We start from the raw sequence: 6,316 nt of genomic DNA, 5'->3' as shown, positions 1-6,316 counted from the left end.
AACGTTATGGATCCAGAATGATTTTTCATTCCACCCTCACCTCCGCTCGAATTCCGTATACATTATATTCAAGTACAAAAACATTCTCAGAGTCTAAATTTGTGATTTCGTTTCAAAAGATAAAAAAACTAACCAAATGTGTATTTATACGTTATTATTATTATCATTATTTATGAGTTATTATTTTTTAATATCATATACATCTATTTGAAATTAATGAAAACAGGATGGCAGTATTCATTAAAACATTAAATAGAAAAAAACAATAAACTTTTCCAGTTTCCCAAGCTTTAATATTTACACTGTCATATTGTGTCCTTTTATCTTTCGGCCTGGTTGAAACACCAAGTCATTGCAATTAAACAAAGCAGCAAAGGGGATCGGGGCAGTTTTTTCGTGATGACAGCAGTGGTATCAAACATGTCGGCTCTTTTGAAAATCGACGACTTCGGATTAGACCATGGGAACTTCGTCCTCATTCGACTCGCCAACATAGAATCATGTGGGAGGAAAATTTCAGACAGTTTTTGAAGAATAGGTAATGTATTATTTTTTCAGTTATTTTTATGCTTTTCCAAACCCATTATATTCCTAGTAGGTACGAAGGGGCATTCAAAACATTTGATGTTCTAAAAAGGGGTGTATGTGGGGATCCGGACCCTTACAGGCTAGAAATTGATTCACATAGCAAAGATACCGAAAACAGGCCTTGGACCGTCTTCCCTGGCAATTAAACATCCATCTGAGACCCCATCCTTATAGGGGAAAATTTCTGGATCCGCGCATCAGAGAATTGAAGTAAAAGAAAATATACATTGAACACCTAACATCGAAATAGGTTTTAACAATTGAAATCAATATCAATGTCGAATTTTTATTAATAGCTACAAACCGAACCCCGGCAATTATTCTGGATTTAAACCCGAAAAATACGATACGAATATTTTCATTCAACAATAATTGTTAAAATTAAGGTCGAATTTCCGTGAATCAACTTATCTTTCTTTGCAAACCCGCAGCTATCAGCTCAATTTAATATTAATGAAAATCATTAATATTGATTATGAATTAAAGGTACATGTATTAATCAGGCATTGTATATAAATTATGATATATATCTTTTTAGATCTGACTCCGAATTATCAGACTCTTCGTCGAATATCAGCTTGCCATCTCTTGAGGAATTCTCAACTTGTGCAAACGATGAAGACGCTCCGATTTCAATTTCCAGTACAGATTCCTTTAAAGAAACCAAAAGTTTTCATCTGTCATCACAAGATGATTCCATTGTTATTTTGTCGAGCCCAGAATCTGTCTCAAATTCACCAACATCGAAAGCCTACCAAGATCTGTCCGATTCGAGCAGTAGTTCTGGACATGATTTTGATCAAAGGTATGCCTGTGATAATAGAAGTTCAGTCACGTAGCATCGGTTTTGAAAGGGGGTAGAGAGTAACTCCAAATCTTCACATGCATAAAAAATTCACCCGTCTACAAATTCTTACTCCGTGGGGAGTGACAAACCAAAAATATCAACATATGGCCAATCCTCAAAGGGGGGGGGGGGGGGGGGGGTAACGTGCTTAAATCATCCATTATAATGTTTTGGTGAATTTCACCTACATATTACCTGTATATTCATTGACATGCTCCTAAAAATGTGTGTGTGCGTGGGGGGGGGGGGGTGTTTCTTCAACATTCATACAATTTTCTATACATTTATGTTGTACATATGAAGAAAAAATATCCTTTTGGAGAAAAAGAGAGGGAACATCCTCCCTCCCCCCTCATGCACTGATACTGCGTGTCTGCGGTATATTTTAGAAAAACTAAAAATGTGGTGAAATACGCGTTTAGCTTTGTTCATTTTGTTTTAATGGCAGAATACGGGATGGGCATGTGTGTTGTTTTAGTGTTGCATGTGAATGGGTGGTGACTGCTGTGTTGATTGATCTAGACCTGAGTTTATGTTCAAAACCTGATAACACTCAGTGTCATTCTTTAGTGGGTAATGATGCATTATTATTTAATCCCTGTAAACGCCTTAACACTGCATATACTAATTTTCTTGTTGTTAAGAGATATCGGTCAATATTGAAACATTTTAAGATCATATTTATGATTTTTTATTTTTGTTTATTCCTTATCGATCCTATCAGATGAAATGTATTAATTTGTTCTTACATATACACATACTAGATGTTCCTCTAAATTCGTTGAGCTAAACCTTGCTTCGCCAGCTCCAATCTGATGTTGATCAGATAATTGATGAATTTCTCATCAAGAATTAGTTTAGTGTTTAAAAGCGTCCTTAATGCCAGCAAAGGTCAAGTCAACAACCCATACGTCATACGTTTTAGCAGCTTGTTGCAATGAGAGATCAAATAGGAAGTGCAATGAAATTAATACTCGCCCCCCCCCCCCTGCCGCCCCCCCCCCCTTCAACCCGTGCCGAATCGTCCTTGAATTTAAATCGTAACATACATGTATGTCACATTTGATGTATCAATAGTCTTTCATTATGAAGCTACACAAGTTTCATATCAAGGCTGCTCACCCTTTTAATATCTAAATGGGACTAATGACTGTTTAAAGATTTCTCCCTCAAGACACCCATCACTTGTTTAAGTTATAAACACGTTACAAAATATTAAGATTTCGCAATTTTCTGCATTTTCGACAGTCCATTATTATTTCCCGTTGCATATATAGTTTCAGTGATAATACATAATTTTAAAAAAGAAGACATGGTAGGAATCCGTGACTTTCTCGAGGGGGTACACCGTTACCACCCAACCCATGCGTGGATGTAGAATTTTTTTTCCCGGGAAGGGAGTGGGGTGTGGTGGTTTATTTTGTTTGTTCGGGGGGGGGGGGGGTTCCTATGCCTATATTCTATTTCTGTCCCATCTAAATTGTAGATCCGCGCGCATGGAGCCAGTATAAAAATGACAGCTGAAAAAAGTTTAAACGGGCAATGAAAAGCGTAATATTTTCCGGAAAGCGAAATCCGGGGGGGGGGGGGGGGTGCATTTCCATTTTGCACAAGGGGAAATGTCTCTGTCAATCCCTGCGAGTTCAATGTCTATTTCTGAAAAACTTTACTGAATAACTTTATATCCTATGGAACTCTCATTAATGAAATCCACAAATGAATTAATAAATTTGGACGAGTCTATAGTTCCGGAAAACAAGATTTAATTTCTGCATGATCTACCAAAATATTTCTAAATGAAAAACGGAAGTAGATATCGAATATGCATTGTTTATTCGACATTTTTCATTTAATGCTTGATTTAACATGGTTTTATTTTCTTTAGGTCGTTCGGGCATCAGACCAAGTCATCTGATCAACCGCTGGAGTACTTTGAGGATAACAAACACATGCCGATTTATTCGTCGTCTGATAAGGGATTTTCAGTAAAAGATGCCGTTTCGATAATAATAAATACAAAGGATAAATTGGCATCCAAAGTACCGTTCAGTTGCAAAGAAACCAAAATATTTGTTGTAGACACAAGCAAGTTAGAACATATTGATGATATACGGTCTCATGAACTTGGTGCAATGAAAAATGAGAGAGTTCAGAGAGATTACGTTTCAGTTGCTGAAGATGAAAAAGTAATCAAAGTTTTGAAAAAAAATCCCAATGTCATGAGAAAAGGAATTTACATGCTAAAAAGGTCTTACTACTCTTTGAAAGGCGACACAAGTTTTAAGAGAAGAATATATGAACTATCTGATTGGAAAGGCGGTCAACACAAAGTAGTCATTTTGCAGTTTGTTTTCCACGGTAATGCTCCTCCACCAAAGCCAAGACCGCATGGAAATAGCAAATCAGGGGGCATGTATGTTAGGACAACAAAGTCAACGCTTGAAAAGGTGAAGGAGAAGTTGAAACCAAAAGATGCTTTTGAGGATGCGTTCGAATCTGTTGGCGGCATGGAAGCAGAAAACATGTGTTCCATCCCCAGAAACGTAAAGCAGATTTACAACATGAAACAATCGAAGTCCAAGCAAGAAATAGGGTCCAAAGAAAAAGACGATTTGTTTTCGATAATACAACAATGCAAATCTGAACAATCTCTGACCAACCCCTTTATCAGATCAATTCAAGCTGCGCCCGAACCCATGTGCGTCTGTGTAACTGACAGACAGCTATCGGAAATGCAAAAATTCCTAACTAACCCCTCAGAAGCATCCATATTAGGTATTGACCCTACTTTTAATTTAGGCCAGTTTCTGGTAACGGTTGGAACGTACAAACACTTGCAACTTCGACATCGGCGAACCGGAAACTCCCCTACGATGATTGGTCCGGTGCTCATTCACCAACAGAAGCTCCCAATGTCATATTCCTATTTGGCAAGCACATGCACTTCTCTCAGACCATCTCTAAAAGAAATTCTTTTCATAGGAACTGACGATGAAAAGGCCATTTTTAACGGTGTTAAAACCTTCTTCCCCCATAGCTTAAACATTCAATGTTTTAGGCATATGCGAAACAACATTTCAAGAAAACTCCAAGGGCTAGGTGTTTCTGAAACCGCTGCAGGCGAATACCTGAGGGACATATTTGGTGTTAAACGCAATTCCGAGGTAGAATATGGATTGGTGGATGCAACATCAGATTCTGAGTTTGATACAGAGTTGAAAAATTATGAAATAATCTGGAATGAAAGGGAAATCGAAGACCGCAAAACAAACGATCCACTTTTCCACAAATGGTTCCTTAAGGAAAAAGCAGATACTTTTAAAAAGCATCTTCTGTTACCGTTGAGAATATCTGCAGGTCTTGGATTTGCTGAGTACACCACAAATGCTAATGAGTCTATTAACAAGAAGCTGAAAGAAAAAGTTGACTACAAAGAATCTCAGTTAGGAGAATTTTGTTCCAAACTGTTCTCTTTAGTTGACAGCCAGAATAAAGATGTTGAAAAATCCCTCATTGGAGTCGGACCTTACGAACTGCGACCTGAATATAAGCAATTTGAAATATGTCAAACGGATTGGTTTAAGCTCTCAAACAGTACAAGACAAAGCCATCTAAAAACTTTCTTAAGGCCCCTTTGAAGCCGTCTCGTCAACGTTTTGACAACGAGGGTGCTTCCACTTCCAGTACAAACAAATGCCAAAGCCTAAGTATTAACTTTGAAGAAACTGGATTGTCAGAAAACGTTTATAAACATGTTTGGGAGAAAGCTGTTGAGATTTTGGATAAGGACAGTAATATTGTACATGCCCCTGGAGAAAACACAGCCATGCTTGTTGTCAGTAAATCAAAAAAAATGCCTCATTATGTTGAAATTTTCAAAAGCGGAAAAATCGAATGCCCATGTGATGGATATAAGGCCAAACAAATGTGTTCTCATGCTTTGGCAGTAGCAGAGAAAAGGGGAGTTCTTGAAAATTATCTTTGTTGGTATGAAAAATGCAGGGGTCTCAGCATTTCAGCGATATGCAGAGAAAAAATGCCACAAAAACCTCAAAAGAAACCAGGCCATAAAGATAGATCGTCAAAAAGAAAATCTACTACTCGTTTTGAATACGATGATGCACTTCCCACGAAACGTAGATCGCGCTACAACCCGACAGAAAGTAATGTAACTGCAGCCGATGATATTGAGTCCAATTACTTTCTGAAATCATTAAATGGAACAAAGATACGGGTATGTTATGGGTGTTCAAAGGCAATCAGAATCCCGCCACACGTTCCTGCGCCCCCTTACGATGTGGTTATATGCAGAAAGGAATATCGCGCCTATTCCTTGGACGGGATATCAAAACTCACGCTCACGCCTCAAAATGTCCATTATCATTTACGGAAGGCATGCCTCACAATGAAAAACCCCGAATTTGACGAGGATACTCTCATCATTTGCACTCCTGATGTCGGTCAGCAGCTAACAGACGTTCACAAGAATTATTTGAAATGTTTTAATGTGAAGTACTAAAATCTCTTAAGATGTTTCTTGTAAAAACGGGAGTGGAGTGTAAACGTTAAACTATTGGGATTCATGTGTTTCACAATTGAATAAATCTCAAAATGTAATTAATGAGTTATGTTTATGTAATTGGTTTTCCATAGAAATGACGTTAAAAATTATAATCATGATCAGTGCCTGACTGAGTTCTGCGCGAACTCGCGGGGCAAATATAACAGACTAAAAACAGATCGGAAAATTACAAAGTGCAACGATTGGTTGCCCTCACCAGACAAACTTGAAAGTGCCCCCGTTTATTGACGATCAATTCAGAAAAGCGTCGTGTCCTACCTTTTGCTTTTTAAATTTATAAACGGTTCATTTAATTGTTT

The 6,316-nt window shown here is 37.7% G+C and overlaps 1 pseudogene; it reads left to right on the top strand.

Annotated features, from left to right (window-relative positions):
• LOC128168629 (uncharacterized) lies at nt 1–6,004 on the top strand (annotated as a pseudogene).
• Nucleotides 6,005–6,316: the final 312 nt, after the last annotated feature.

This window comes from Crassostrea angulata, unplaced genomic scaffold, assembly GCF_025612915.1.
Source record: "Crassostrea angulata isolate pt1a10 unplaced genomic scaffold, ASM2561291v2 HiC_scaffold_21, whole genome shotgun sequence".
In the NCBI taxonomy this organism is placed as follows: Eukaryota; Metazoa; Mollusca; class Bivalvia; order Ostreida; family Ostreidae; genus Magallana; species Magallana angulata.
Note: the sequence above shows the minus strand (reverse complement) of the source record. Positions and strands in the feature narration are given on the sequence as shown.